Below are 9,466 nucleotides of genomic sequence, written 5' to 3' on the forward strand. Positions count from 1 at the left end.
TTAATAGGGCGGAGGAGGGAGTGGGGGGTGAGGGGAGTGGAGAAGGGAGGTGCGGACTGGGGAACCCGGAGGGGCGGGCGGGCCGGCGGGAGGCGGGGAGAGGCAAAGTAAAATTGGCCATTCAAAGCCCTTTCTGAGCTGGAGGCCGGTTTTAAACTCCAATGAATTCAATTAACTTGATTGCTAACGTGTGCAGAGAGATGCAGGGCACTCATGCTGGCCACCACCTGAGTCCCTCGGTTCTCCAGCGGTGGAGCTGGAGGCCACGCTTTGTAGACATCCCTGATTCCTGTCCTGGTTACAAGGATTCCCTCTTTGCGATCAACTCTGCATAGTGTTTAAGTAATTTGCTTTAAGGCCAAGTGGTACCCTTAGGCTAAGGAACCGCTCTGGGGAGAGCGAGCTGGAGGGGTGTGTGTGTGTGTGTGTGTGTGTGTGTGTGTGTGTGTGTGTGTGTCTCTGTGTGCGCGCGCGCGCGCCCCCGGGAGTCTCTGAAAAGTCGGCGACTGGTCCATTCACTACTTGCTAACCCTTTCTTCCCTCCAACTCAGAAGTTTCTGAGCCGATGTGTCCAAATCCCCCTTTCACAGTCGTTTCCGCCTTGGGTGGGCGGGAAAAGCGGAAACATAATTGTGTGGTGTTTGTTTTTTTTTCTTAACCTGCTCCCCTAACGTAAAAAATATGCTAACAGCATGCATTATAAATAAAATGTAATAAAAATAAAATAGCCCTTCGGAGGACTCGAAAATAGCGCCCTTAAAAAAGCATTTCTAAGGTAATGAATGGCTTAAGTGGCTTTTGCTTCTTGCGAGCCTTTTAAGAGGACGAGTCAAAATACTTATTTATTTGCTTCAAGGTGGTCTTTTCTCATCTCTCTCCCATTGTCCCGAGGCTGAAAAGGGTTCGTTTTCTCGGTTACTTTTTTACCCCCTTTATTTCTCTTTCGTCCTCGCCAACAACCGTCCTCGCCAACAATGGACAGTAGGTGGCACTGTTTGGGAAAAAATGAATGAGTTTACAAATAACGAATGTGGCCTCTGGAGATTTTTTTTTTTTTTTTTTTTTCCTTTTCTATCCAAGGTTCCTCTGAGGTATGGACTCCTTTCGAACTCGATTAAGCCTTGAAAACTAGATTATTGCTCCTTATCACATATCTTGGACAATAATGACGAAATCAAAACAAAAAAGTCGAGTCGACTGGAAGGGATGCTTTATAACACGTCAAACAGGGTGTGGTTTTGGGGGGATATGATTAGAGGGCAAATATTTTATTGCAATACCAGGTAGTTAGCCAACCCAGTACCCAAGGGCCAACTGCAAAGTACTCATTTCGATCTCCACCCCACCCCCACCCTCACCCCCACCCCCACCCCCGGCCACCCCCACCCCCTACCCCCAGGGCTGTTACACCTCTGGCAAGCATTACCTTGGCCTGGTGACTTCACAACGCTCTGAGGAGACCCACTTACCAATTTCCCCCTACAAACCTTCAAGGCTTCTTTCACCCTTTGAGCCCTGCCTTTGTGGTTCAACTCTCAAGGAACTGGCTTAAATTTCAGAACACAATTTCATCCCACTTAATCAGATTCTCACCTTTTAATTTTTTTATAGTCGTTTTAAGTGTTAAATTATGATTTAAAATATATTATGCAACTTATGTCCTCTTACATATCATGTGGATCACACTGATTTAGGGGTAGGGTGGAAATTGTGGATATCGAGAGTCTAGTTTGTGGAACCCCACACGAACTTAATTAACCTCAGCTCTACCCTTCCGTGAATATTACATGTAATGCAGGATTGCAGGGCTTGGTTGCATTTAACTGTTCCTGTGGAAATAGTTAAGCAATGAGAATGTTTAGTAAAATGGGGTTTCTTTACTAAACAAAATCACATTTGGTGTTTACCCTCTCGTACTTGTAATTCATGGCCCATAAAGTCAAAGTAACATGTTTTCTGACTGGATGAATTTAAAAGCTAATTACACATCCATGCATTTCTATCCGTTTCAGCCCCAGCCCCCACCCCCCGCCCCACCTCTGCCCCCCCCAAAAAAGAGAATAGGGAAGAGACTAGCACAGTTTAAAGCTGGAGGTGAAATAGTACATCTAACACATTTTCTTAGGGAGGCCTGAAATTCAAATCCCACCTTTGATGTGGGATTGTGTGATGTGGGCTGTTTGGGTGAGCCTGGAAGTATATTTCACCTCTCTAGACCTTTATTTCCTCGTTGATAAATGAAAAAAAATACCTGCTTTACAGCGCTGTTATGTTAATAGATTAGTATAGTGCCTAAACTCTACGCTTAGGAAATCTTCCTTATTAATTCCATTTGAAACAATAATAAATGCAATGACTTGTCACCTCAATAACAATTTTTTGTGAAATGGGACATTTTTCATTTTTCCAAATCTCTACTATCTGACTTAATAAATGTCAGCTTACTTTCATATCTGCTGCCTTTTTTTGTTGCTTTGATATATATCAAATCATTTGGCCTCAAACATATATGTAATTGGGAAATGAAGTATTTTAATACTCTCTTATATATTCTTTTTAGATACCACACAAAAAATTGACAAATAGTAATTCTTTTTTTTTAATATATTTTTTTATTGATTAAGATATTACATATGTGTCCTTGTCCCCACGTTACCCTCTACTCCCCCCCCCCCCCCCCCCCGCTCATGCCCTCACCCCCCCGTTGTCCGTGTCCATTGGTTAGGCCTATATGCTTGCATATAAGTCCTTTGGTTGATCTTTCCCCCTTATCCCTACCCTTCCCTACCTTCCCTCCAATTCCCGACAGTCCAATCAATGCCTCTCCGTCTCTGGATCAGCCCTTGTTCATCAGTTTATGTTGTTCATTATATTCCACAAATGAGTGAGATCCTGCGGTATTTATCCGCTCTCCAGTTCCATCCATGCTGTGGCAAATGGTAAGAGTTCCTTTTTCTTCTTCCTCTTCTTAAAGAATACATTTCAGCATTTCATATAATGCTGGTTTGGTGGTGATGAACTCCTTTAGCTTTTTCTTATCTGTGAAGCTCTTTATCTGACCTTCAATTCTGAATGATAGCTTTGCTGGATAAAGTAATCTTGGTTGCAGGTTCTTGCTATTCATCACTTTGAATATTTCTGGCCACTCCCTTCTGGCCTGCAAAGTTTCTGTTGGGAAATCAGCTGACAGTTGTATGGGTATTCCCTTGTAGGTAACTGACTATCTTTCTCTTGCTGCTTTTAAGATTCTCTCTTTATCTTTTGCTCTTGGCATTTTAATTATGATGTGTCTTGGTGTGGTCCTCTTTGGATTCCTTTTGTTTGGGGTTCTCTGCGCTTCTTGGACTTGTAAGTCCATTTCTTTCACCAGGTAGGGGAAGTTTTCTGTCATTATTTCTTCAAAAAGATTTTCAATATCTTGCCCTCTCTCTCCTTCTGGTACCCCTATAATTCTGATGTTGGTACGCTTGAAGTTGTCCCAGAGGTTCCTTACACTATCTTCATATTTTTGGAATCTCTTTTCTTTTTTCTTTTTCGGTTGGGTATTTTTTGTTTCTTTGTATTTCAAATCTTTGACTTGATTCTTGGGATCCTCTTGTCTGCTGTTGGATCTCTGTAAATTATTCTTTATTTCAGTCAGTGTATGCTTAATTTCTAGTTGGTCCTTTTTCATGTCCTCCATGGTCTCACTATACTTATTGAGGGATTCATTAAATTTATCGGCGGTTTCCATAAAATTCTTGAAAAACCTTATAAACGTGGCCTTGAACTTTATATCCAGTCGTTTGCTTTCCTCCATTTCTGCCATTTGTGACCTGTTTCTTTGTCTCCACATTTTGGCTGCTTCCCTGTGTTGATAGAGTGGCCCTGCGTGCCAGGTGTCCTGTAGGGCCCAGTAGCTCAGCCTCCCCAGTTACCTGAGGTGTACACTCTTGGTGCACTCTTGGTGCCTTGGTTGTTGTAGGATCACTGGGAGGAATTGACCTCCAGGCCAATTGGCTGTGAGAATCAGCTGTGTCTGAAGTGGGAGAACTTCTGTGCTGAAGACACCCTTCTGGGGCAAGACTTGCTTCAGTGGGTCTTTGGTGCTCACTGAGTCTGCTCCCTGAGTGTGTCCCTTATGGATCTGAGGAGTTGCAATCTGGATGGTCCCCCTCTGACCACTGGGTACAGTGGCTCCTGGATCTAAGGAGGTGCTAATTCAGCCTCTGCCTGAGGCCACACAGCAGGAGCCACGAAGAGGCTCAGCTGTGAAGCAATGCAAGCCGCTGCGGGGCCTTGGGCCTTCTCTTGGAAGTTCCGGGTCTGCCTGGTTCGGCTGCAGTTAGGTACATTCACATGCAAAAGCCTCTGCCGCAGCCTGGGTGGGGCAGGGTCTCAGGGAATCAAAGGGCGGAGCAAGCAGCTATGGCTGATTCTCCTAAGGAGTCGCGCATCTCAGTGACCCGATAATTGCTGCAAGCACCTCTGAGGGAAAGCCGCACTCAAGTTCGCCCGCTGCCCGACAGTCCAGCTTCTCCCCGTATGAGTCCTGGGTCCCCAGAGACTTCCAGGAACCGGAGTTCAGAGCAGTCGGGAGCTTGTGATTCAAAAAAACAGCCGCGTCCTCAGGTGCCACCCCCTTTCCGCGCACGCGTGAGCCGCTGTACCTCTGCACTTCACCTCCGCAGCTCCTCTAGCTCTCAGTGTGCTTTTCTTTCCTTCTAGTTGTAGAATTTACACTCAGCCAGCCTTCCTGTTGTTCTGGATGATGTCTGCTCTGTCCTTTCCGGTATTTTTCAATTGTTGTGGGAGGCGGCAATTTCCCGGTGTTTATCTATGCCGCCATCTTAGTTTCTCTCTGACAAATAGTAATTCTTAATGATAAGTTGTAATGTTGAATCTAAAACAATAGGAATGAAACTTGTGTACTCTTGCATTAAAACCTGTTGGTCTATCTTACACATTAAATACATCTTTTACAATCACTCACGAATTTATAATAGATGTTGATTATTTAGAAAATATCAATGAGTTATGCAAATTTTTCAAATATTGATATATTTCCTTACTTCATATTTAAAAATCACAATCATTAAGTTCACCACCAATCTCATCCAAAAAAGTCTTTACATATTGGAAAGCTGTTATAGTCATGGCAGCAAATAAAGTTTTCAAATTTTATAATTTTCTCTTGAAAGCTTAGATAGGCCCTGGTCGAGTGGTTCACTTGGTTAGAGCATCATCCCTATACACCAAGATTGTGGGTTCAATCCCCAGTCAGGGCACATAAAAGAATCAACCAATGAATGCATAAATAAGTGGAACAACAAATATCGTTCTCTCACAAATCAGTCAGTAATAAAATTTTAAATAAAATTAAGAAAGCTCAGATAGTATCACTAGCAACAAATACTGCCTGTTGTTTTTACTGTAGTGACAAGTTCACTTCATACATTTTTCAAGAAAATCAAATGTCTTCCAAATATCTAAATCCAAATAACAGTAGTTTGTCCATTAGTTGTTCTTTCAAGTAAAAATGATATTTCATGATAAAAGTGGCCAGCTCAGTCACATGAAAGCTTTTCCTCCAGACAACCAAGGTCGTTTGGTGCACAGCAAGCTGTGTACTTTCCATTTCTTCACAGAGAACATTAAAAAGACATACTCAAGAGTTGACATTTAATGAAATTAATACTTTTTACTGCTTTGTCAAGGGCTTTTTAAAATGAAATTTACTTCTTATTTCCCTGTGAGTACATGGGGGTAAAAATACAAAGACTGCTATGATGGTTCAGTTTGGTGCCACTGTCCTGTTTCAAGCTAAAGTACTTGTAGCTTATTCGCCATTATTTTTGCATTATTGATACTGCTGTAATCAACCCAGTTATTCATTAACTGGAAAGAAATGAAGGGAAGGCCGAATATTAGAGGCATGCCCAGTAAAGTCTAAATAACCTAAAGAGGGTGCTTGCCTGTCAGTCATACTTGGGAACAAGGCATGGGCCAGAGTAGGTACGTAAGTGTGGTCACTGTGAGCAAGGGAAGACTTGATATTTAAGCTCCTAAACCAAGGGGTTCTCTCTCTTGCTTGCTCTCCTGCTGCTGAGGCCTGACTCCTGAATCTTGGCTTGTGGGCTCTCATGCTCTGCTCACTCACATGGCCCATAGCTATGAGGGCCCCACACACAATGGACTAATGGACTTTAACTTGATGTTATACGGGACTCAGTTCCACCATGGAATGGACACTTTGGTCACTGGCTTTGCTTTCAGCTCAGCTGAGGCCCTAGCTGCAGTTTTCCCCGGACCGGTTTAAGGGAAATGGGACTTTTAAAACCAAGTGATATAACTCCACACAAATAAAATTCACTCATTCTCCTGTGCGAGTCTTAGGAAATTCTTTTTTTCAAGATATAAGAACCTGACCCCCAGCACCAAGCGGGGGAAGGGATCCCTCACCTCCACTGGTAGACACCTCACTTCCACCCGATAACTCTGTAAGTGTAAATGTCAACAAAGTATAAGATGAAAATAATTTTTATATTATTATACAAATAGTGTTGATCTGTGGATACCCTGAAAGGGTCTTGGAGTCTCCAAGGGTCTACAGACCACAAATTGGGTAATATTAAACATAGAGGCCCGGTGCATGGATTTGTGCACCGGTGGGGTCCCTCGGCCTGGCCTACGGGAATCAGGCCGAAGCCGGCTCCCCGACATCCCCCAAGGGATCCTGGATTGCGAGAGGGTGCACGCCAGGCCAAGGGACCTCACCAGTGCATGATCGGGGCCAGGGAGGGATGCGGGAGGTTGGCCAGCCAGGGAAGGGACCATGGGAGGGCTCCAGGCCATGTCCAGCCCATCTTGCCCAGTCCTGATTGGCCAGACCCCAGCAGCAAACTAACCTACCAGTTGAAGCATCTGCCCCCTGGTGGTAAGTGCATGTCATAGCGACTGGTCAAATGGTCGGACACTTAGCATATTAGGCTTTTATTATATAGGATATCAAATGTAGCAGTGTACAAGCCTGGGTGTTTTCCTTTAAAAAAACATAGGCAAAGTGTTGCATATTGAGATCTAACAGTGAGAAGAGGGGTATCAGTAGTAAACCCGTCATATGAAGCATGACTATATAGAATGACACATAGGACGGAGAACCTGACAGACATTGGAAAACTTTCATAGGGCTTATATATACATGTGAGAGTTCACATGTTTTCAGTGACCCTAAAACTATACACTAGGGGGGATTAAAACACAACATATTCTAGCTTCAAGAAAGGTAGAATTTTGTAAAAGGCTGAGTTGTGCAAAAATGGAAAGAAATTGACCTTGAATTTAAAAATTCTCTAACTTCTGGTTTGAATGATGCAAAGGGCTTTCCAGTGCCACTTAGAGACTGGATTACTTGACTTTTAGTGTTAATTCCAAGGCTGAACTCCTGAGGCTCTAGGGTTAATTCAGACAAAATTTTGAAGAGGGCATGGCTATGTTTATTACTAGATTTGAAGATGTGGCTAAAGTAGATATTGAAACATCAGACACCCAGAAATTAGAATGAACAGATTGGAAGAGATCAAATTACTTGTTGTTTCATTGATTTAGGTAGAGAGTATAATTTTATTTCTCATCATAGGTTTTGAAGATCTTACTCTATCAGATAGCATAGTAACTTATCCAATTGTTGATCATTTCAAAGTAGACTCTGAATATTATTAAAGCTATGTTTAAGTATTACGCAAAATGAAAGGAAAGGGAGAAAAATACAAACATTATCAGATATTCTCTCTTCATCTCTCAGCATATCTTTCCATGGATGAGGAAACTAACTTTAAATATTACGTCTTAGTCTAAACCCTAAAAGATGGCTACTCAAAAGTACCTGAGATTAATAATTGTGATTTAATTAACAACAAAATCCCCAAATACGGCCGCCTGAATGATTTATTTTATTTTTTTTAAAGAAAATCTTATATTTAGGAAATTCACCTTAAATTATTGAATAAACATGTGGGAGCTTTATTTTCATATTATTATACTATTTGAACTTTAAAAATTATCTCCAAATGTATCAGTGTTTTTAATGGAGGGGAGGGGAATTTATTTTACATAGCCTAAATGGTAGGTTTATCTTTTGCATTTTTCTGACCCATGTTACAGAAAAACACACAACTATTATCCTGTATTTAAATGCTTTAATTTGTCAAGCAGGGTTTATATTTTACATGACAAATCAACAAAAGCAGAAAGTGCTACTCAGGGTGCAAGTCTGTAATCCAATTGTCCCTTGATATTTTAATAGTCTCAATTGCAATAACTAAGGAGATTTTGAAATATATGTCTTTGTCCACAAGCAACTGCTAATAGTCTTGACTGTGGAAATAGATTAAGTAACTACATAGTTTGCAGTAAATAAACTTCCTTGGAGGTTATGTGGCATTTCATGTGCTTCCTGAAAAGCTTAACTAACTTTCCAGCTTCTCAAAACCTTAAAAAGATATTCTTAATTTCTGAAAACTAGTTTATTTCTTATTAGAGGGGGTGGTTGTTAAAGTTTTCTAAGTAGAAGAATTCTTTGTTGATTATATATATATATATATATATATATATATATATATATATATATAACCTTGTTTCCAGAAATGTTAATATATACTAAAAAATTTCCATACAATTTCAGAGGGTTCACAGATTGTTTTCCCCAAAACCCATTCCTGGACAGATTAAAAATTTCCTTCCCAAAAGAAGCATTGTGCAGTCTTGGGAAATACTATGAAACCCTCTATCTTCCTAAGTAATTAGAAGTCACATCATATACTTAAAGGTTTAAAGAAGGCAAAGGGAGAAGAAAACTAAGCAAATCTATTTTTTTCTGGATTCACACTAAAATTTTTTTAATACATTAATGGTGGGGGTGATCTCAGATGACAGGAAATTTAGGCATTTTGGAGAAAGCTATCCAAGGGAAATAGGAATCTGGGAATATAAGATTATTTTCCCCTCTTTCCTTGGGCATAGAGTTTATATTTTAGGAGGACAAGAAAATCCAAACCACTCCAAGATTCCAGGTTAGGAAGCCTGCCTTTGAATACATACAAGTGGATGAAATCCTAGGGAGGAAAAACCTGATGCAATTTAGAAAAGTGAGACTTCCTACCTTTATCCAAGAGATCCTTTAGTTCCAAAGCCGAATTAGCAGAATTACCATTTCAATGGCACCTGAGGGCTGGTACTGCCATTCTCAGTCCTAAAAATGCCATTCAAAAGTGTGACTCCTTTCTTGCATTTAGTCACATCCTGCCTACCATGGATAGGGTAACTTGAGGATCAAAGCAAGCAATTGTGATGCTATTAGAAGGAATTACATTTTTCTGAATTATAGGAATGCTCTTTCCCTTAGCACTTTAAATTGAGCACTTTTAAATTTCAGAGTTCAGTCCAGATTGGAGTGGGTCTGAGAACATTATATGTAATGGTTCCATTT

General features: G+C 41.1%; 1 long non-coding RNA gene across 1 annotated transcript; it reads right to left on the reverse strand.

The window, feature by feature from the left end:
- Positions 1–4,805: 4,805 nt before the first annotated feature.
- On the reverse strand, positions 4,806–9,227 carry LOC118670526. The gene is made up of 2 exons (XR_004972364.1): positions 9,140–9,227; positions 4,806–4,882 (listed from the first exon to the last, which is right to left on the reverse strand). It is a non-coding gene; the product is annotated as an uncharacterized LOC118670526 (long non-coding RNA).
- Positions 9,228–9,466: the final 239 nt, after the last annotated feature.

Source organism: Myotis myotis, unplaced genomic scaffold (assembly GCF_014108235.1).
Source record: "Myotis myotis isolate mMyoMyo1 unplaced genomic scaffold, mMyoMyo1.p scaffold_m19_p_16, whole genome shotgun sequence".
NCBI lineage: Eukaryota > Metazoa > Chordata > Mammalia > Chiroptera > Vespertilionidae > Myotis > Myotis myotis.